Source organism: Tachypleus tridentatus, chromosome 3 (genome assembly GCF_004210375.1).
Source record: "Tachypleus tridentatus isolate NWPU-2018 chromosome 3, ASM421037v1, whole genome shotgun sequence".
NCBI lineage: Eukaryota > Metazoa > Arthropoda > Merostomata > Xiphosura > Limulidae > Tachypleus > Tachypleus tridentatus.
In genome coordinates, this window is record NC_134827.1 from 78,012,912 (window position 1) to 78,036,675 (window position 23,764).

Here is a 23,764-nt window from a genome sequence, read left to right on the forward strand (position 1 = left end):
GGGTCGCGGGTTCGAATCCCCGTCGCACCAAACATGCTCGCTCTTTCAGCCGTAGGGGCGTTATAATATGATGGTCAATCCCACTATTCATAGGTAAAAGAGTAGCCCAAGAGTTGGCGGTGGGTGGTTATGACTAGTTGCCTTTCCTCTAGTCTTACACTGCTAAATTAGGGACGACTAGCGCAGATAGCTCTTGAGTAGCTTTGCGCGAAGTTCAAAACAAACAAACAAGATTTTTGGAAGCCAATGGGAGGCTTGAAACACCACAGTAAAAACAGAACTCGCATAAAAACGACCCGTTACAGATGGTGTGAATTATAGCCAAGAAAAAGAAAATAATCACTGATTTCATGTTAAGTCAGGATTTACTGACTACTAAGAATGTATCGTAATGAATCTGGTTGACACGATGCTGCAAGAAACATCTGGAAAAGGTAGGACAAGTGTTGAAGGTTAGGGTCCTTCAGTGACCTGTGATCACTAGGTAAATTAATACGAAGCGTAAACAGAACGGTCTTGATTTACATTGTGTTGAGATAAATAATTTGTGTTCCCGTTCCATTCGTAACAGAAGATAACTACCAATTAATCTAGGTGGCAACGTTTAAGAGATAAAGAGAAATATACCGGTCTAAAACAGGCTACCTGCGTTTAATTGTTCCTAATTTTGAAATAATGGTCTATGAGGAGACAGTCAAAACCACTCACACGTCGTCAACTATTAGTTATCTGATGGACAGTTGGATTTTACCGTCACTCTTATGACCTACCCACAATTCTAAAGGACGGAGCAAGTTTTAGGGGTAACGGAATGCAAACCATGAAAACGCAGTCTAGAGAAGCGAACTGTTGATGACACGCCAAGTTTATTATTCTGAGATATGAAGACAACTGGGCAGCGAATGGAGGATCTGTGTTTTGGGATTCGTGTTGAGACAAGAGATGTGTACAGAACGTGGAAAAAAAGAAGCGAAGTCCTTAAAATGTTGAAAGGATAAGGGTTTTAACTTGGAATAGGAGTTTTCATCATAGAAATAAAAAAAACAACTACAAAAACGTGTAGTTTTTACTGCATGAAAATATCTGGGTAAGCAGTAGTGGCTGTACTACTGAAAAGAGAACAGTGTGTTTTTCTTTTAGCAAAGTCACAGTATGTCTACTAAGGGGAATCGAACCCGCGGATTACGAGTCGAATACCTTAACTTAACTTAGCCATGCCGGGCCTTTTAGAGGAGATAAGAAGAAATAAAAAAATGAAATAACTAACTAACTAATAGTAAACTATATAATGATTAGAAAATATAAGTTTAAAGATAGGCGCAAAGAACAAATATATATTAAATATTAAAATAAAACTTTACGAATTGGCGAGGGATAAACATTATAAAATGAACCTGAAAAAGATAAGTTTTCTGGGAAGTAATAACATGTGGACGTCATCAGTCTTAGGAAATATTCTTTATTGTTAACTCTGTTTAAGGTAAAAAAGTATTTTTTAGTTTAAATCCGACGTGATAAAACAATAATTAGTATGTATAGTAGGCCTTTACTTCTAAAAATAATATTAATAGAAACTCTCTGTCCTATTCTTTAAATCTTCATCACCAATCATTCTCGACCTTTCAGCATTGGGGACGTTATATGTTATAATCAATCCTACTATTCGTTGGTAAAAGAGTAACCCAAGAGTGGTCGGAGAGTCCATCTCTTCTGCACCATAGTGGGACACCGGCATGTCTGCGGACTTGTACTGGGCAGAACACAGATAGCCCATTGTATTGCTTTGTGCTTAACTTCAAACGATCAGTGCTAAATTAGAGACGGCTTGCCCACAAGGAAGTTATGGCATTAATCGAGTCTGCTATTGCAACCATGAGCGTTCGATAATACGAAATCACTCTGAGGTGAAATTACATGCGTTCGCCAGTTCGTAACATGTATTGAGGGTGACAATACGCTTGTAGCAGCTGCTTCATAGTTTCAAATAGTTTCCGAGACAAATTGCTTGTCGACATATAAACATACACACACATACCCAATTCCTGTAGTGTTGATATGTTGCAACCAAACGCAATTATCATAGCTGAATTGCGCTACACGTGTTTAAAAACACTTTTCTCAAACAAAATTAAATTGTTTATTATTATGATAGATAGACAAGCAGGTTTTATGGCCTAGTCTTTCACTGAGTTATTGAATTTCTTGTAACAAGAGTTTGGTAACGTGAATGTAAAAGAGACCGGAAGTTTTGTAGTTTTATTTACATAGAGAGAAAAGTGTTCAAAATATAGACACATTAGTAAAGTAACTACAAAACGGGTGCTAAGTCTCGCGGGTTGACAGACAAGGACACCACACGTTTGTAAATAAAACCCTTTCTGTATAATTATGTTCTCTGTTTGAGACTGCCTGGATTTTCTACTTGTTAAAAATATACATCCTTTTCCAAACACATCTGTCCAGATAACAAATCGCTAAATGTTAATGTGCCTACACACACACACTCGTATCTTATTCCAGTACCTTCGTCTATAGGTCGCGTTGAATGAACATAAAATGTTTTGTTGTTTTTTAAGCCACCAACCATGTGACGTCTTCTATTTTTGTATTTAGGTCAGATAAAAGATTAAACTTGTCTTTTGTAAGTACTTTAGTTTTTAAAAACAAAAAAAAAATGAAAAAAACACCTCTACCTTTGACCAATTCATACGATTTTCTAGTGCTCACGACAAGGCAAAGTGTATCTGGTTTAATTTGATCACCTTATGGGGGGCGTAGCCGGAGCTACAGTACGCATGTGTGTGAGAGAGGTCGTTTTTCCAATGTGGGTCTTTTCTTATAAACACATACTTTAGGTGGTTTGCCTGATCCTAAATGAAATCTGTAAAACAGAAATTTTAAAACGGAAACTGGTGTGACGGCGGTTCGAACTTCCGACCCTTAGAATTTAAGCGTCTGAAATATAAACGACATTTTTTGAGAATATACGTCTGGTCTTCAAATCTTCTATGTACATATTTTTATGTTAGTTGAAATATGATCGACGATGAATATGAATATAACAACATTGTTTGGTGTATTATCCAATAACGTCGTAAACAAATCATATGAGTATATACGCTGTTACGAAGGCGCTCATCGACTAAGAATCCAATAGGATTGTTATTTATTTTCATACCACAGGGGGCGCAGAACTCCATATATGAATTTGTTGAAAGTCATTATAGGCCTTTTTTGGATGAACTAAAAAAAATAAAAAATAAAACGAATAAGCAACTCAGCGCCGCGTGGCAGCTACTAAAGCTAAGTCACGTGCTTCTGGCGTATCTCCCATTTCCCACGACGAGCGTGGGGCCAAGACTATCCGTAGTCGGTGGTTGCTATATATAATACGTACAGTATAGACTGGAGTTTGGATTTGTAGTGGGTCATGAGAAAGTGGGATAGTGAGAGTGTTTCCTGCCGAGAGTTAGGCCTAGTTTATGTATGATTACATCAAAGCAGGTCAAATCTTTTACTTTCTCTTACAACTCTACTTTATTCTCGTTTTGTACGACCGGTTTCGTACTACTTTTAACAATCTCACTGGTAACTTCCAGGTCTAAAGAGGACTGCACAACAGTTAATACCCTGTCAGAAGGTTTTAATGGGTAAGCAACCATGACGTAACAACGCACAACTCCTAACATGCGTATAAATGTACGTAGACGCTAGTTATATGGACGGCCATGTACATCTGCAGGTAATTGTACGAGGTTTTTGTTGTTCGAACTAAAACATATTGTAACAAATCAAAAAGGAAAAGAAATCGATACACAAGTGTTGATGTTGCCATTGGAGGAAGATATTGTTTCATGTGTGAAATGCCAAAGCTCAAATCATTCAGATTTTAGAAGGACGTCCAATGTAAGTATATTTACACTATAATAATATTAATAATAATATCTCGGTCTCGTTTCAACATCCAAGTGTAAGTAAACCAGGATGTCCCAGACTCGAAGCGTTTGGACAACTGCATCCTGTTACGTAAGGCTGAAAATAAATATATTAATACCATGTGAAACTTTAATTATTAAATGGTAAACAGTCAATTCGTTTTTGGTTTTATTTCTGGAAATGTAATTTAATTACAAATAACATCACGAATGTAACTGTACGAATTAATAAGTAAACGTTTCGAAATCTTAACAATTCCATCTTCGGTAAGCTAAAGATGTGAGGGAGGGTTACATTATGTAGTTACATCAAGATCGAAGAGAACGTAATTACAGATTAGTGTGTTTTATAACTGTTTGCTTGTTCTTTGTTTGGGTTACACACAAATTGTGTATTTTCCTTCTTTTTTTTTCATAATACAAATATGGTTTTTACAACTTAAACAGATAAATAATGTCCGTTGCCCAGTGTTAATTTTTATATACAAATTTCTTAATGTCATTTCAGGTAGAGTATATCACGCTCATTGTGTAATTACCGTAGTGTATGTTCGTATTTTAAGATGAATTTCTGAAAATTCGGAAACGTTTATTAAACACTTCATATAATTACGCCTGTTGTAATTTAAACGATGGTGTATTGTAACTGGATGGTTTACATTGTTTCATCAACAAACAATTACAAACCAAAAACATGACAGACGCATAATACGTTCACTTTAATGTATGTGTTCTCTTACAGTAAAGCCACATCTCGTTATTTGCAAGAGTTCACCGAGGGGAATCGAACTCCTGATTTTAGCGTTGTAAATGTGTGTGTGTATCTTATATCAAAGCCACATCAGGCTATCTGCTGAGCTTACCGAGGGGAATCGAATCCCTGAATTTAGTGTTGTAAATCCGTAGACTCACCGCTGTACTAGCGGTGGGGGGAACCACTTTAAGGCGATTTTTATATCTTATATATTTCATAGAAGAATTGTTTTCTCAAATTTTATTTCTTAAATATTTGATACTCGTGCGTTTGAAATGATGTAACTGGTTTTCCTGTTTTCCGACATGTTGACATTGAAAGTACGGTCATTTTTTTGCACTGACTGTAGTCCTTGAAGTGTTTACTGGTTGGAATTACATACCTACATGTTCACATAATTCTTGGAACATTATTTTATGTATTTTAGTGCTTTAAGCTACACTTTCCTTTTCACCACAAAACAGGTTTCTTTACAATTTCACGTGTGAAAGAAATGATGGAAAAATTATTTGGCAAGTCCGTTTTTTTTTAGGAATTGTATTTCAACTTCTCTGTCGTGACTAGAATAAGCCATCACAGCTTTTTCAACTAAACGTTTTGTTCAAGACCTTGTGATTGTTGTAGGAATTTTCTTTCTCTCCACGATTTAATCCTTAGTTTGGGTTTGTTTAAAGGTTTATAAAATTATTTGTTTTGTTAATGTTATCACCACTCGATTACACTAATTTTCAACTAATAATTTTCAAATGTTTTTCTCATTATAAATCAGAACTGCAGTGCCTAGTTCTATTTGATCCGAAGCTTTCTATACGCTAGCTTGCTTTAACTGTATCATCATACAATGTCTCACCACTAAATCTTCGCTATTTACATTCATTTGAGTATAGCATAGTCTGGTGGTCAGGGCACTTGACTCGTACTGTGCAGGTCTTGGGGTCGAATTCCGTCACCAAACATGTTCGCTTTTTCAGCTGTGTGGGCGTTTTAAATGTGACGGTCCATCGAACGATTTGTTGATTTAGAAAACAAAACAAAGTAGTCCCAAGAGTCAGCGGTGGGTGACGTTGACCAACTATCTTCCCTCTAGTCTCTTCAAAACTAGGGACGGCTAGCACAGATATCTCCACTGAGACAGCGGTAAGTCCACGGATTTGCAACGCTAAAATCAGGGTTTCGATTCTTCTCGGTGGTTTCTGTGTGTTTTGAATTTTGCGCAAAGCTACTCGAGGGCTATCTGCGCTAGCCGTCCCTAATTTAGCAGTGTAAGACTAGGGGGAAGGCAGCTAGTCATCACCATCCACCGCCAACTCTTGGGTTACTCTATTACAAACGAATAGTGGGATTGACCGTCACATGATAACGCTCCCACGGCTGAAATGGCGAGCATGTTTGGTGTGACGGGGATTCGAACCCGCGACCCTCGGTTTACGAGTCGAGCGCCTTAACCATCTGGCCATGCCGGGCTTCCCCTCGGTGTGCACAGCAGATACCTCGATGTGTCTTTTCTGTAAGGAAACACCCACGCTGGTGCAGATAGTCCTCGAGCGACTTTAAGCGGAATTTAACAAACAACATACGTTTTATTATTATGTACACTAAATTAAATCTGTGACATTTTCTTCAGGGTTGTTAAAAGAGTAGCCCAAGAGTTGGCAGTGGGCGGTAACGACTAGCTGTCTTCCCTCTAGTCTTACATTGCTATATTAGGGACACTCAGCGCAGATAGCCTTCGTGTAGCTTTGTCCAAATTCAAAACAAACGAACCTTTTCTTGTGTACATTACGTGTTGGTATTTATAACTCTATTCGTAGGATTACAAAAGTAGTGTTTCAAATTATCTGTGAAATTAATACCGAAATTCCTGTAAGATTACGAATAACTGCAAGATCTATAAACTATAATATCGTGCACTGTGATTGCACTTAGACTTCCGTTTATGTCAGTAATTTGTTCTGTAAGCCAAATACCGAAAGCACAAAGACGCCGTCCTTATTATTACATACATACAATATAATATAATATAATGGCCGAAAAGACGATTTACAAGCGTTGCAACTTTCACTTCGAAGGGCTAACGATATAAAGGAACTAGTTTTTACAACCTTTTTTTCTACAGTCAAGTTTCTACATTCCAGTTACGGTGAATATGAGTACAAGTGAAATCGTCGTATTACCTGATTACGTGTGGACCAAAGGGCACAACGTAAGAGTACAGAAGTGTCAAACACCTATTTTCATGGTAATAAACGAAAAAGAGGCTTAATGCGTGTCACGTGAGGATGTAATTTAATCTGCAGATAGAGAGATTCTGGTTTTATTAACCTTTTCGTTGCTCTACAAACTATATAACTATCTCGATACGTTAGAGACAACAGAGTAAGAGTAAATATTTATACGTAATTACCACATGAAAGAAACGTTTGAACACAGGTCAGTTTCAATAATAAAATCGGTCAATGGGTCTCTTAAAAAAATTATAACTGGTTGGTACCGGATTAGTAGCTTGGAATGCTTCTCTTTAACGGGCCATTAAGAAAACCTGAAAGTTACCTTTAAAATATTCACTTGAGTGAAGCAAACCTTACATTTTCACGAATCAATTTAGAAGAATAAATTTCAGCGGTATGCTGGGAAACTAAGCGTACGAGTTTATATGTGAAACATCTAAACATGACCGACAGTTAGCGTTCTGAGCTGAGGATCGGAAGGCCCCAAAGCTTTAATTTCATTATACCGCTGTTGGGGTGTTATAGCCACGACTGTCAGTTCCACTATACTGCTTAGAGTAGCCGTGTAGATGGTAGGTTAGTCTGAAACACATACGATATTATGCTAGTCGAACAACAACAATAAAAAACAAACAAACAAAGATTACACCCTTGTGCAAATTAATTGAAACAAGACGGTAAATTACGATTTTTTCATTTTTTTTGCGTTTTATTTCTGAGAATCCAAAAATTACTCACAAATTAATACATGATATGACCGCCTTTATTTTTCAGAAGATCATTAATCCACTTTGGCATCGAGTCCACGAGTTGACTACAATCTTTACTAATTTTTGGATTGCGGTACCACACCTCAATTATGGCCTCAATTAGCTTATCTTTCGTAGTACAGTCTTTTCCCCTAAGTCTTTCTTTACAAATTGCCCAAAGATTTTCAATAGGATTTAAGTCTGGAGAGTTTCCAGGCCAGTCCAGCACCTTTATTCGCGTTGTAGTCATAAAATTCTTCACAAGTTTCGATGTGTGGCACGATCTTGCTGAAAAATGACAGATCCATCTGGAAATCTCTTTTTCAATTCTGGAACGACTCTTCTCTGCAAAACTTCGATGTACTGTGGTCCTCGCATCATACCTTCTACGATATGTAAGCCTCCGACGCCATAGTAGCTGAAAAAGCCCCAAAACATCTTCTTCAAGGGATGTTTTACGAACTGATTGATGTGAGATTCTCGAAATTTCTCACCTGGAGATCTGCGAACATGCAGACTTCTTTGACCCTGTACGAAGAAATGAGTCTCGTCACTGAATAACACCTTCCTCCATTGTTCTTGCGTCCATATCTTGTATTTCAGACCCCATTGATACCGTTTTTTCTTCATTGAGTTGGTAAGAAGTTGTTTTTTGACTGGTCTCCTTGCCCTTCTAACGCATTTTTGAATGACGTAATAGTCCTCAAAATTTTGTCACATATCCCAAAAATAGATCGACCGTACTGCAAAACACAGCTAATGACGCCGTCTGTGTGAAAAAAAATGACTATTAAAGGAAATCAGCGGGTCTAGCGAGCTTACACCGGCCTCCATGCTGAAAATATTGTAAAATGAACATTTGTTTCAATTAATTTGCACAAGGGTGTATTTGACCAATAACATGTATTAACACGAAATATGGATGGCAGGAATGCGCGAAAAAAATTACGAACCACGTGAGCAAGAAAAACTCATATTTTAAGTATAATCCTATGACGGAATTTGGCAATTATGAACACGCATATTATATTTTTCCAAGACCTGTTTTCAGTTCAAACAAGAACTTTGTTTATTTGTTACAATTTTAGAAAACAGAACTGTGTGGAAACATCAGTATTTTGTGATTATGTAACAATAGTTAATTCTTCAGAGTTCAGAAAGTGTTCTGTTTCAAGAGTAAATAAAATAAAAATTAAAAGTAATAAATAGTTTTATTTTTTGTTTATGAAGTTCATCTGTCATGTTGTGTTGTAGCCTACAGAGTGCGTAATTCTTCTCGTGAGCTATGGCATGCGCACGTTTTACAAATTGCAGCGTTAAACATCCTTTGTATGACGTCATTTTAGTATCTTCTGACTTACTGAAAGACAATACATTACTGTATAGTGTATTAAAACAGGTGACCTTTGATCTTCTTCTGAGAGAAATAAGTAACATTGTAGTAATAATTAATGCAGTGTATCTAAAGCTAGATATTCCGTAAGTAATTTAAACTGAAACATTTTTTTATGAAACTTGGTAAGTATTGTAATTGTGAGTTTAGTGCTAAAATATCGTTATCGTTTTGAAGACGTAACGGTCACGCAGAATAGTGTAATTAAAATAGCTGGTAAGTACCAAGAAATACAAAAACTTAGAACCATTGGTGAAGTAATTCTATAGAAGGTTAACGCGTTACATAATTAACTGTTATTGATCGGATAAAAACTGATAAACCTTCTCTTTGTAGAGTAATAGAAATTAAATTAAACGCGAAATTCTCTTCTCACACTCCATGTGTAGTGATGTGATGCTCTCAAGTGGATTGTCACGAGGCTTCGGGACTTTTATGACAACCAAATATTCGTCTTTCAGGTTGAGTGGACTGCTTCGAATTTCAAATACAATAACGTCGGCTCCAACTTAAAATCGTTCAACAAAAGTGTGTCCGCTCGTAACCGAAAACCGCTAAAACGATTGTCACCAAAGCTGACAGGTATCTTTAGGTACTCGATTCGTAATCGCACCAAACATGCTCGCCCTTTCAGCCGTGGGGGCATTATAATGTGACGGTTAATTCGTTGCAAAAAAGTAGCCCAAGAGTTGACGGTGGGTGGTGATGACTAGATGCCTATACTCTAGTCTTACATTGTTAAATTAGGGACGGCTAGCGCAGATAGCTTTCTTGTAGCTTTGCGCGAAATTAAAACAACTCTTCCCTCTTTAGGGCGCATAAGGGAGATGACGTATGGTCAGCGTTAGGATCTGATCTCCTATGTAACATTCTCTGCTTCTTCAAAGCCCGCTGTCTTTCTTGTATGTTAAACAAATTTATAAGCTACCTATTGAATTAGTAATTTTTTTTTTTTTTCAAATTAATAAGACATACTGTTTTGGAAAGAAGTGAAACACCAATGGTAGGTATAAAATTTGTAGTCAAACTTGTTGGAATTTAGGACAAATTTTTTACACCAGGTTTAGTGTTAGATATGATTAAAAAGTATGCTTTTTGTGTGTGTGTTTCGGGCAAATAATAATAATTCCAGGCTGGGAAAACATTTTTATTCCACTAAGATATACAGGGTGTTCGGAAAGTCACTGTGCACTCATATATTTATTAACAGACAAAACTGCACAGTGACTTTCCGAATACCCTGTATAATAGCGTAAGAATGTTTGTTTCTTTTTTTAATTTTGCGCAAAGCTACAAGAAGGCTATCTATGCTAATTGCCCCTAATTTAGAGCGAAAGACAAGGGAGAAGGCAGTTAGTCATTACCGCTCACCGCCAACGCTTGGGCCACTCTTTTGTCAAATACTAGTGGGATTGCCCGTGACATTATAACGCCACCATGGCTGAAAAGGCGAGCATGTTTGGTGTGAAGAGGATTCGAACCGGTGACCTTTAGATCGTAAGTAAAGCGCCTTAAACCACCTGGCCATGTCGGCCCAAAAAGCATAGTAAAGAGAATAAAAACAATATTATAAATTTATTGTGTGTAATATTGTATACAGTTAGTGTAGTGTGTGTGTGTGAATCAATGTAGTTTCTTAAAATAAATTAATTCTGAAGTAATTGCATAGACATAATTACACACATCATAATAGATTGTTTGTTTCAGTTCTCTCCTTCTGTAAGTGTTTTTAACTTTGAGAAATTTATGATAAAGTTTCATGATATTTTATGGAATTGAAGACGTATTATTTACTTAGCTCCAGAGAAATATAATTTGATAAAGTACTTACTGACGTTTCGCATGAATAATCCATTTAATATCTGTGTATTTCCAAGCCTTATATTCTTAATCACTTGTTTGTCTGAAACGTAACGTAATCCGATGCCAGAACATTTGTTTTATACATCAAATACACGATTTAAATTCACAGTTAAATACTGTTGTTGGTGGTTACACTTCTTGGTTTAGTACTTTGACCTGAATGGTTTCACGAAATAGAAATTTCTTCTATTTGCAATTTCGGTTAGGGATTTCTATTCATTGTTCTGTACAATTATACGAAACAGAAATAATACTTTTTCGATTCATGAGGGTGTAGAGATTGGTGGAGCTAATTTTCGAAAAGTATAAAATTAACGAACTGAAGTGATTCTTCTTTAAGGGCGTGATTGGATTATTTCCGTTACATTTATGTCTGTAGCACAGTCACTTTATTAAATAGATGCTAGGGATAACATTTCGTGAAATCAAAGACGATATCCTGTTGGTTCGTTTTGCAGCATTGGCCACGATTTTGGTATTTTTCCATCTGAAGCACCTTATGCACACATGGACTAAAGGCTTAGGTCAAAGGTCCCTATGTATCAGACGTAATCATTGGTAGCTTATAATTGCTAATCAGGAAGTTGACAAACAGCCGACAACATTTGACTGCTGTTGACTCTATAGCTTTACGGTTGTAGCGTCTTTTAGCCGCATATCGTGATTCGAACTTTGGACCTTTCGATAAGCAGCCCTGCACGTTTACTACTAGGCAAAACCGTCGTGTAACGATTATGAAAAGTATATCTCACGCCAAATTGAAACCTGTTCCGTTCTAAAAAACATATTAAACATACTTGCGTAGTTGAAAATTAAGAGCTATTGCAAAGAATTGGAAATATTTTTAGCATTCAAGCTTATGAAATAAATCTCTTGTTTTATAGTTCAGACCAAAAGAAATGGAAATATTGTGGACAGAAGTAAATCACGAGTTTAGAAAATTCCTCGATAGCGTTTGTTTGGTTTTTAATTTCGCGCAAAGCTACTCGAGAACTATATGCGCTAGCCGTTCCTAATTTAGCAATGTCAGACAAGAGGGAAGGCAACTAGTCATCACCACCCACCGCCAACTGTTGGGCTACTCTTTTGCTAACGAATAATGGGATTGACTGTCACATTATAACGCCTCCACGGCTGAAAGGGCGAGCATGTTTGGTGTGACGGGGATTCGAATCCGCGACCCTCGGATTACGAGTCGCACGCCTTAACTCACCTGTCCATGCCGGACCCTTTGATAGCGTATAAGTATTAAAATATTCATTCTCTTCAGAGATTAGTTGTAGAATATCTACATATATATATGGCAGTTGAACCACGAGGTTAGTTATTTTCCCATTTACTTAATAACTCTGATTTGATACGAATAACAGAGTATATAATGTTTTCTGTAAATTCGATGAATATTATAGACGGTTTGTCATTAATGCTATCCTACAGTGTAGTATATGTTTCCATAAAATGTCTTTATGACGTCTCCCACTAGGTAGCTTATAAAGGCATGTTTTTCGTTAAGGTCGAGCTGCAAAATTTTTTGAATGTAGTCTGTCTACCATAAGGTATAAAACCCCGGATTTTAGCGTTGTAAGTTCGTAAACTTACCACTAATCCATTGGGACGGTCTCTTTGGGACAGCGCTATGTTTACGGACGTGCAACACTTTCCTCTAACTTACAATGGCATTCCTCTAACATAAACAGAGAATCAAGTCCACTGGCTAGAGGCAGTATTTAAAATTAGTGCACCATTTCACTTGTCAAGTCATATTTGTATTACGGGTATATGCACCCTATGGAATAAAAGTTTCAAAATTTGAGCATCACATATCTAGACTATTGATCATATGATATGGATAGTTTATAATATTGGATTTCATTTCAAGTTGTTAATGTTCCTCTTGCACTTTAGCAAACTTATATCGCTTCAAATACCAAAACGATGACCGAAGAAGGTTGAAACGTTGTTCGCTCCTCTACATAGTGCTTTCTCTATCCATACCAGCGGTTGTTACATATATAATGCGTTCAAAAGTCACTGCTTAGGAGGGATAACTAAACCAAAGACTGAAAGGGAACATGCGTTTAAAAGTCACTTCTTAGGAGAGATAACTAAACCAAAGACTGACAGGGTACATGTGTTCAAAAGTCACAGCTTAGGAGAGATAATAACAAAACCAAAGACCGAAAGGGCATCTAACGTAGAACAATGAGATGAATGGAGCTGAAGGAGGGTTCTTTTTACAGATAAAACCAAGTTTAAATTGGTTGGAAACAAGCGATAGTTCGTTTGATCTTCGAGATGAGACTGGATTTACAGCCAATCTTTAAACCAGCATTTTGCATTTTGGAGAAACTGAGCAAGTGTGGGCTTCATTTCAGTCAATATTATTGGAAAAAAACTAATGAGACCCTAAATGCTGACAGATACAAACACGATGAAACTCTGCTTGGTTGTCTCGTTTTAGACGGTTGAGTGCGCTGCATTCGTGTTCAGTGATGTTCGATTTTGGTTTCTTGGCCTTAATGTCATTGCCCCTGGAACACAACTGTCGAGTAAGGATTCTTCTTCTTATAGTAAATGAGGTCAAAAGATACGTGGAAAAAATGGAGGTCAATTGAACTCTCCCAACCATAGCTTTATCTGTACATAGGCTCGACATGACAGTTATTAAGGTTGTGCGGGCTTGCAGAACTCGAAATTAGCGGTGGCTAGCTGACACTAAACAAGAAGTTTTCGCTGTTTAGTCATTGCCTGTAAAGGGCATTGGCATTTATTTGTCGATTTATAATCCAAGCGTGATTAGGACTATTCAGGCCAGTTGAAAACAGTGGTGGATATTGAAACTAACAGAAAGAAAAACCACCAAAAAATCCGACTGTAACCAAAACATTTATAGGGAAAATACATCATTACGATAAGACTTTTCCGATAATGTGTTGCGCACTAGCATATTTTCGTAGTTTTTTAAATTGTTTTTAATAGCAAATAATAGAATCGGTCAACTTACAACAACGTTGTAACAAACTTCTACACAGATCATACACTTAGTTCCAGAGAAACCTACGTATAAATAAACTAATACACACACTGGGTCGCTGTATCATACATGCGCCTAAATATCTTTCACACCTAAATATGAATTATAAGTATAACAGTCAGCCACCTATTGATAGACTTGGCTAATATATCATTTATATAGTGTATATGTTATGTATTAATATGGGTATGCATGTCAATACATATAAGGTATGCTATAAAATGAACAAGTACTGGAGTATATGGAATTAATACAGTAAAATATATTGTTTGTTTGTTTTTAATTTCGCGCAAAGCTACACGAGGGCTATGTGCGCTAGCCACCCGTAATTTAGCAGTGTAAGGCTAGAGGGAAGGCATCTAGTCGTCACCACCCACTGCCAAGTCTTGGGCTACTCTTTTACCAACGAATAGTGGGATTGACTGAACTTTATAACGCCCCTGCGGCTGAAAGGACGAGTATATTTGGTGTGACGGGGATTCGAACCCACGACCCTCGGATTACGAGTTGCGCGCCTTAACCACCTGACCATAGCAAAGCCACATTGAGCTGTCTGCTGAGTACACCGAGGGGAATCGAACCTCCGATTTAAACGTTGTAAATTCGTAGACTTACCGTTGTACCAGCGGGGTACCCAAGTGTACGTCCCTACCCCGTGACACAGCGGTAACTCTATGGACTTATGGCGCTATGAAGAGGGTTTCCATTCAGAAAGTCCAATGTATAACTTTGCTCTTAACTACAAAAAAAAACAGCAACAACAAACAAACTATATGTACCATCAATAATGAAATGTATCTTAAAAGATGGAGATATTTAAGTCACGTGGCGGTGCTTAGGGCAGCGTAATTCATAAAGGGTATCGTTTGTTTATTTGTTTTGTTTTTGAATTTCGCGCAAAACTACATGAGGGCTGTCTGCGTTAGCCGTCTCTAATTTAGCATTGTAAGACTAGAAGGACGGGCGCTTGTCATCACCACTCACCGCCAATTCTTGGGCTACTCTTTTACCAACGAATAGTGGGATTGACCGTAACGTTATAACTCCCCCAAAGCCGGAAAGGGCAAGCATGTTTTGTGCGCAGGTTGATAATAACTCGCGACTCTCAGATTACGAGTCGAGCGCCTTAACCACCTGGCCATCGTAGTATCAAGAAGGCAGAATGGATCATATAATTGTGTTTTAAATAATTTTTAGAGGTGTAACACTGAAAATTACTGCTTATCATTTATTTCCACCTGGGATCGAGATTTTGTGGCGAAAGAATTTCCCCAAATATGTTCAGTGATTGATGTCCCTCTTCACTCATCCTAGAGTTTAATTTGAAGTTAGTGTGATAACCCACCTAGACAATCCAGCTGCTAATTAAAGGTTACTATAGGCGATGGGTGAACAAAAATCATTTCCGCTGTACCCTGGAATCTCATCTAATTCACAACATAAAACAAAAGTTTCGCGAAATTCGCTAAAATCACTAAACCCGCACTCTTCCCCAAAGTTTTTTTTTTTTTTTCCATTGGTGCTTTTACAAATACCATTTAGAGTAAGTGGCAAATATTTTTAGAAGCGTGTTTGGTAAATGGAAGTTCAACATTTTTTCGTGTATTTTTCTTCACTTTCACTGACAGTTGTGATTTGTTTGTTTGTTTTGAATTTCGCGTACAGCCACTCAAGGGCTATCTGCGCTAGTCGTCCCTTATTTAGCAAAGACTAGAGGGAAGGTAGCTAGTCATCACCAGCCACCTCCAACTCTTGGGTTACTCTTTTACCAGAGAATAGTGAGTGGGATTGACCGTCACATGATAACGCTTCCACGGCTGAAAGGGCAAGCATATTTGGTGCGACGAGAATTCGAACGAGCGGATTACAAGTGGAACGCCTTCACCCACCTTCATGCTAGGCCAGCATTTGTGGTCTTATGATTCATGCAAATGATATTTTACGAAGGACATGTTCTTGAAGAAGGCTTACAATGGCCTCATTAATATTGTTACAAGGTACGAACACAAAACCTCACTCCATATCACTAATAATTATTTTTCTGTACTTATTCGCTGGTTCTTGGTATGGCCAGGTGGTTAAGGCACTCGACTTGTAACCTGAGGGTCACGGGTTCGAATGCCTGTCACACCAAACATTCTCGCCCTTTCAGTCGTGGGGGCGTTATAAAGTGACGGTCAATTCCACTATTCGTTGGTAAAAGAGTAGCCCAAGAACTGGCGGCGGGTGGTGGTGACTAGCTGCTTTCCTCTAGTCTTACACTGCTAAATTAGGGATGGCTAGTGCACATAGCCCTCTTGTAGCTTTGCGTGAAATTCAAAACAAAGAAAACATTCCCTTTTGAACGGTATTCCTGTCAGTAGACTTTTGAAAACCTCTCTCTTCATATGATTGTTTGTATTTAAGCACAAAGCTTCAAAATGGGCTATCTATACTCTGCCCACTACAGATATCGAAACCCTGTTTCTAGCGTTGTAAGGCCGTAGACATACCGCTGTGCCACTGTTTTACTGTAGTAACTAGAACGTTATATATATTACATAACATGTAATTAAACTATCCATACAGACCAGGTGTAAAGTCAAATTGTTCATTCACCAAATGTTGATATTAAAACGTGTGATACGAGTGAAGTTAACAACCACAAGTTGTTGTATTGAAAAAAAAATGAGTTTTCAACCTTAACCGTACTTAGGATAAAAGTCTAGCTCAGAGACTATCTAGAGTTAAGAAACAGTAGCTCTTAGTTTTAAAAATACCGAAAAAGGGGAAGGCAGTCAGCTAGCAGCATCCGCCTACACAAGTTTTTTTGTTCGGGTTGTTTATAATGTATCTTAAATAAAATTTATTAGCGAGTTCTACTGTATGAAGCTCAAACTCTGTATCTTCCAATTCGCAGCCCAACACGATAACCACTAGGCAAAGCTTGGTTGGTATTGAAAAATATTTGTTTGATTTTCTACTATATGAAACAAAGCAAATGAAATTAAGAATAATATATTACCTTTAAGACTATTTGTTTGCTTTGTATGTCTGCATCCTTGGGTTACTTTAATCAAATGGTGGAGTATAACCGTCACTCTTATAACACATCCACAACCAGAAAAAGCAAAGCGTGATTTTTAGGTAACGAGACGAGAACCATGGACTCTCTGGTCCACTAACCACTGGACCAAAACTTATCTCTTAAGCTAGAATTTAATCGTTTGTATTAAGAAAACTCAAATTAACGGTTCGTTAGGTTTACTAGGATTTCTAGACTTTGCTGTTCGTATTTTCATTAGTTTAGCTACTGAATGAAATGCTGTAATTAGTAAATATGCCTTGTAGTTTCGCAAATAGAATAACACACTCATTATACCATGGCGCCTGTAAAACTAGTATATCTCAGATCGCCAAAATCTCATTTGACGATATGCACAAATGGAACGCGGAAGTTCACACATTTCAACTCAGACTAAGAAAATAGTCTGATTGTAGAGAATGTAGCTCCAAAACAGCGTGCCCCTTTCTTTTCTCCCATTATTGCACCCATGTGGATTATGGAGAATGAATGCAAATTTATTTATTAAAGGGCACTGGGTGTAAAAAAAATCGAAAAGAGAATTCATAAAAGAGTGAAAGTAAGAAGAAAAATGAACGTTCCAAAACTTTGCACACCCCACCACCAGTGGCAGAGCGAAATATATGCGGGCTTACAACGCTAAAAACCGGGTTTCAATACCCGCGTGTGTATGTGTTGGGGCAGAGCACAGATAACCCGTGGTGTATGTATCTTTCTGTTTATCTTCAACGTTTATGTCAGGTTTATTTTAGTATAAAAGACGCATTGAGCTATCTGCTGTGTCCAACGCGGAATCGAACCCTGGATTTTAACGTTGTAAGTTTTTAAACTTACCACTGTTTAACTTAGGGGGGGCGACTCAGTCAGTTAGTTGTATCTAGGCGAGATTAAATGACAATTTTCAAACTTGCATATTTTGCAATTCCGCGTACCAGTTTCAGTTCCATTGCTCACATCCGTCTCGTTTCATAACGTACTTTTTGTATAGAACTAACGGTGTATTCGACTATATTTTTCAGCGTCATCACTTGGTAAACTTAATTTCAATCTTTAATTATTTTTTCTCTCTCTCCCTTTTTATTGCTCGCTGTTGATTAAATGGGTCAGTAGCATTAGAATTTTTACCTATTGACTCTTTGATAGAAATAGCTCTTATCTGTTATTTCGCCACGATCCTTAAGTGGTCAAAAATATCGTAAATATTTCTTTCTTTCTCTCAGCACAACACAGAAAGTCGCAGTCATCTGAATACCACAAATCCAACATCGTGTCTTTAATTGCGTATTGCTATTTATAACGTAACGCTGACACACTTTTTAAAATTGGTTTAACGAACAAACTTAATCTAGTAAGTAACCAATACGCTTTGCTGTCAGGGTTCTGCTTAGTAGCTAAAGGAAGTAACTATTTTGTAGTGTGGATGTTTGCGAGCCACAGTATGCATTCGGAATCTAATTAAAAACGAATCTGGAATCATTTTCTAAGTGATGTCAACATGGAATGACATATATAACCAGCACTATCGTGAAACATGACGTGTTAAAAGTGATACTACAACGAAACATTCTAAATGTTTAAATTCGACTCTAGGTAACGCGTTAGAGGAAATTCACCTTTCTAACGGTATCACAATAAGCGCTGTAACTATGACCACATGAAAATATAAATAGCTTCTTAATAGACAACTTTTAATGACAACAGCTATGTCGCCTTTACAACAAGCTTGACACAGAAAGAAAAAAAAACAGTTACAATAGTTTAAAAAAATGTAGCTATTGGTATATATGCATACACACAGTCAGACGTGTGGGATAAATTTGTATCGTTGTACTTCATACCGTTAACCATAGATGGCGCATTTACTTCAATTAATAATAAAATTAAGAAATATTAAAAGTAATTTTCTTATAAAAAATGCCAATAACAAAGGCCTGCGATGGTTTTATTATCTCGAAATGTTTTCATATTTTACAGTAATTTGTATATGATAAGTCCAAAATCATATCCATTTTTCTCAAAACATCATATGTGCTTTGACATCAATAAATCAACTAACAATCTGAGTGTTCGAGACATTTCTTCTACAACAGGTCAGACTCAAAATGGAGCTCGAATCCTCATCTTGAAACCAAGAACAATTATGGGTATTCTAAGTTATTCTGAAAAGTCCTAATGAATGATTCATACTAAGTTTTTAGTCGTTTGTAAGAGATTTGTGAGTTTAATTTTGTATTCCTTTACAGTTTTTTTTACAAATCTTTAGAAACCTAATCCATATGTTGAGTACACAGCCGAAATACAAATATTCCTCTTTCTCAATACCTTTTAGGAATTGTTATTTATCAATATGCAATTTTTATGTAATATTCTGTGGCGAATTACAGTCAATTTTATAGACTTGCATCGCTGAAATCTGAGGTTCAGTAGATCCTTACTGAGACAGAGGAAAGCTTATAGATTTACAACGTTAAAATTCGGGATTCGACTTCCCATAGTGCTCACGGCAGATAGTTTAACGTGGTGGGTGGCTTTCCTAACAAACGAAAAAACAAACGATAGATTATTTATTATATAGTTTTGCGGTGAAATAAACTTGAAACAGAAACTTGTGTGGCGCCATCTTTTAAACACGTTTTGAACTAAGTCATCACCAATCCTGATGAAACTGTAGAATGGACGGCGACTGCCTGTTGTGAAGACACAATTTGTAGAGGACGACGTTTCGAAATCTTCCGCCTTTCGTCCTCAAGTTTTCTACACTTGCGTTTCCACAACAGGCAGTTGCCGTCCACTCTACAAAGTTTCATCACGAATACTTTGCCTAAACAATCTAACAAAGAATCACCAATCCTCTTACTATAATGGACGTAGCGTGTATATTAGTATCTTTGTATGTAACCAAAACTCCTCCGCCAAGTACTGTATGGTACCACAAACAAAAACCATAAAAATATTCACACTTTAGGTATTCAGGGTTCAAACAATTAGAAAAATACCTGTATTACGGACAACAACCATTTCTTTATAAGACAACAATTTTTAAATAAAAAGTGCTCTCCTCACAACTTTCACGAGGACTTACGTGAGAGTTTAATTATATCCTTATTGATGTAATTTTTAAATGTAGTACTGAAAAACTGGAGTTTTAAAAACTATTTTTTCAATAAACGGTACAACTTTTAATATACAAAACTTTACAGTTTATGTCGGTAAAATTTACGAACATTTTGAGCTCTGTACATTGAATCATTTTGATGCATTCACTTGAGTATGAGTACAGAACTTAATCCGAACATTTCTCCCGTTCAGTACTTCTCAGAAAAAATCTTTTTTTTTCAGAATATGTTCACTTTTTTTTCCTTCTTTTTTCAGTGAGGTACGAAAACTACGATTAGTAATTACTGGCACAGACAGGTGCTCGTAGGGCAACGTTTACACTAGTAAAAAAAAACAAACAGCATGGCCTTAATTTTGTCGATCTGCGCAACTCGAGATTTTAAACATTATAATTTACAATGAAGCTGTTTTATTTATATGTCATAGGTTATTCATTATAAAACTTACTAAAATATGAACTTATAATACTCAACATAAAACTTATTAACTAAGATGTCAGCTTTCCACATTTCTAAATCAGGTTCTGGTCCGGCATAGCCACTTAGACTGGGATTCGAGCGCCCTAACCGAGGGTCGCGAATTTGAATCCCAGTCTTACCAAACATGCTCGCCCTTTCAGTCGTGAGACCATTATAATGTAACACTTAATCCCAATATTCGCTGACAAAAGAGTAGCCCAGGAGTTGTGTTTGTTCTTTAAATTTCGTGCAAAGCTACACGAGGGCTATCTGCGCTAGCCATCCCTAATTTATCAGTGTAAGGCTAGAGGGAAGGCAGCTACTCATCACCACTCACTGCCTACTCTTAGGTTACACTTTTACGAATAAATACTGGTATTAATCGTCACGTTATAACGCACCCATGGCTGATAGGGCGAGCGTGTTTTGTGTGACGGAGATTCGAACCCATGACTCTCAGATTGCGAGTAAAGCACTCTTAACTATCTGGCCATGCCGGGCCTAGAGTTGTCGGTGGGTGATGACGGCTAGCTGCCTTTTTTCTAGTCTTTCACTGCTGGATTAGGGACGGCGACGGCAGATATCCCTCGTGTAGCTTTGCGCGAAATTCAAACAAAACAAATCTAAACCAGTTTTGATTCTGCTCCTTTGTGGAGACTAAAAACAAAATTAACTTGAAACACTTTCTTAATAAACGTGATAAAAAAAGCCAAACTGATCAACTTCCTGTAATTAAAAAGAGCAAATTTATGATGCGTGAAATTTAAACAGTTTAATAATACCATTATATGTGGAGGCTTTAATTTTAGACATAATTTCCCTGGGCCGTCTTAGATTTGGCCACAGCTAATATCGAACCCCCATCGTTATCATTATAAGCTCCACTAGAGGACTTCGCTGAAAAGAAAAACAAAACATAGCAGGAATGAATTACGTCTTTACCTTTTCCAACGACTACTCTTTTAAAATTAAAATAATAGTAAATAATTTCTAATTAATACAACACTATAGGAATTAACGATGGTCCCTGTTCTGTGTAATGGGACAATATTTTAAATACATCTAAAATTGGGTCAGTGGTCTTTTAACGATAGATATAATTCCATTTTTCAAAGCAGAAGACAGGCGACCTGTATGTAATCAGTGTGTTGTGAAGAGAAAAAATTATCGTTATTTGTTTACACTGTTAAATGGATCATATTTTACAGAACTCGAGCCAACGAATATTTTTGTTTTTACTGAAAAGTGAATGCCTTTTGAAGTTTTTTACCTGAATTAATAGCAGTGGGCGAATAATAATTACTCGTGTTATAATTTAATAATTTAAAGAATTTTAGGTATTTGTAGCAGAAGCAAGTTATCAATTATTTAATGAAATAATGACATTGCCTAAGGTATTCCCTCCCTACTGGTTCAGGGGTAAGCTTGGAAGCTTATATGACTAAAATTTAGGTTTCGATACCCGTGGTGGGAACAGATCAGATAGCTCATTGTTTACCTTGACGTAGCACAGCGTTCGTGGTTTATTATTGCAGAACAATAATTTTATAATAATACGTTTTGTGAATGTTGCCTTTGCCTAGGCAAACCCAAAAATAATTTGTATTTTTACTAGAAGATAGCCCGGCATGGCCAGGTGGTTAAGGCACTCGACTCATAATCTGAGAGTCGTGGATTCGAATCTCCGTCACAGCAAACATGCTCGCCCTGGCAGGCGTGGGGGCGTTATAATGCGACGGTCAGTTTTACTATTCGTTGATAAGAGAGTAACACAAAAGTTGATGGTGGGTGGTGATAACTAGTTACCTTCCCTCTAGTCTTACACTACTAAATTAGGGACGGCTAGCGCAGACAGCCCTCGAGTAGCTTTGCGCAAAATTAAAAAAAACCTTTAACCGACTTTAATAAGTTTAACCGACTACCTTAATGTGTTAACCATATTTTTCCAATAGTTCAACTCTTTGCCTTTGTGTATGTTATACACGCCAACAGTTTTTTTTAAACCTGTGATATTTCTGCAAGTTTTTAGCTGTAATAAATTACGTTTTTAAAGCCATATTTTGGAATATTTGTTTTCACTGTTTTCAACTGATATTTTTGAATGCACTGACAATACGATGTATTATAACCGTATATTTAAATGTGATATTTTACCAGTATTCATCTGAGTCCCTTTACGAACGTCAAACCTAATATATTTTTTCTAAGTGTTTCAACAACTCTGTTCAGTTTGTTGATTTTAAAAATAGTATGGCTATGACTGTGAAAATCTGTATATAGATCATTATATTGTATTATATATTATAGATCGTACTTTCAAATCGTTTAGTCTGCAGACCACTTACCGGCCCTACCCCACTCGCTTTCGCCTGTCGCCACCCCCTCCCCCCGGAAAAAAGAATTACAATTAATATGAAGACTGGTGCAGCTTTCGATGTCACGTGCATTATGGTCCAGTTCTGGGACCACATTTTGAAAATTGTGTTTTGAATTTCGCGTGAAACTACACAAAGGCTAAAGCATACACAACTTGAATGACAATATTCTTCATTGTTTTGAAATTACTTGAATCCTAAATGAGAAGATCTAAGCTGAACTATATTGTAATCGACCTAATCAGTTCGTTATTCTTTGTTTTACTCAGAAACAAATTATGATGTATAGAAAACCTAACTAATCACGGCCCTAACCGTGATGCCGAGCTCATACTTTGAGAACCTTTGATATAGGCATAGAAATCACAAGTTTAGTTATGTTTGTGTTTGTACTTTATGATTAGGCCCAGTATAACCAGGTGGTTAAGGCGCTTGAATCGTAATCTGAGGGTCGCGAGTTCGAATCTCTGTCGCACCAAACATGCAAGTCCATGTGAGGGTCATGTCCACTATTCGTTGGTAAAAGAGTTGGCGGTGGTTGGTGATGACTAGTTGCCTTCTCTACTACACTACTATATTAGGGACGGCTAGAGCAAGTAGCCCTCGTGTGGTTTTCCGTGAAATTCAAACAAAACAAACAAACTTTATCATTAATTCATTTCCCTTCACAGTTTGAGCTTTGAAAGTTAGGAAACTATTTCGTAATTAACAAAAAAAACGATTGTAAGAATACTCACAATTCTAATAGTAACGTTAACGTGTGCTATTTGTACTGTTATAAATTAAAATATGTG

General features: G+C 37.0%; 1 protein-coding gene across 3 annotated transcripts in view; it reads left to right on the forward strand.

The window, feature by feature from the left end:
* LOC143247266 (uncharacterized) overlaps positions 1-23,764 on the forward strand; it is an 80,536-nt gene that overhangs the window by 53,649 nt on the left and 3,123 nt on the right. Inside the window, exons 1-2 of one of the 3 annotated variants that reach the window (XM_076495022.1) lie at positions 3,326-3,906; positions 15,622-15,953. The exons of 1 other annotated variant lie outside the window; for it this stretch is intronic. The gene's annotated coding sequence lies outside the window, so the exon portion shown is untranslated. Of the gene's footprint in view, positions 1-3,325; positions 3,907-15,621; positions 15,954-23,764 lie in introns of those variants that run through there. One more of the 3 variants, XM_076495021.1, reaches the window with a different exon arrangement.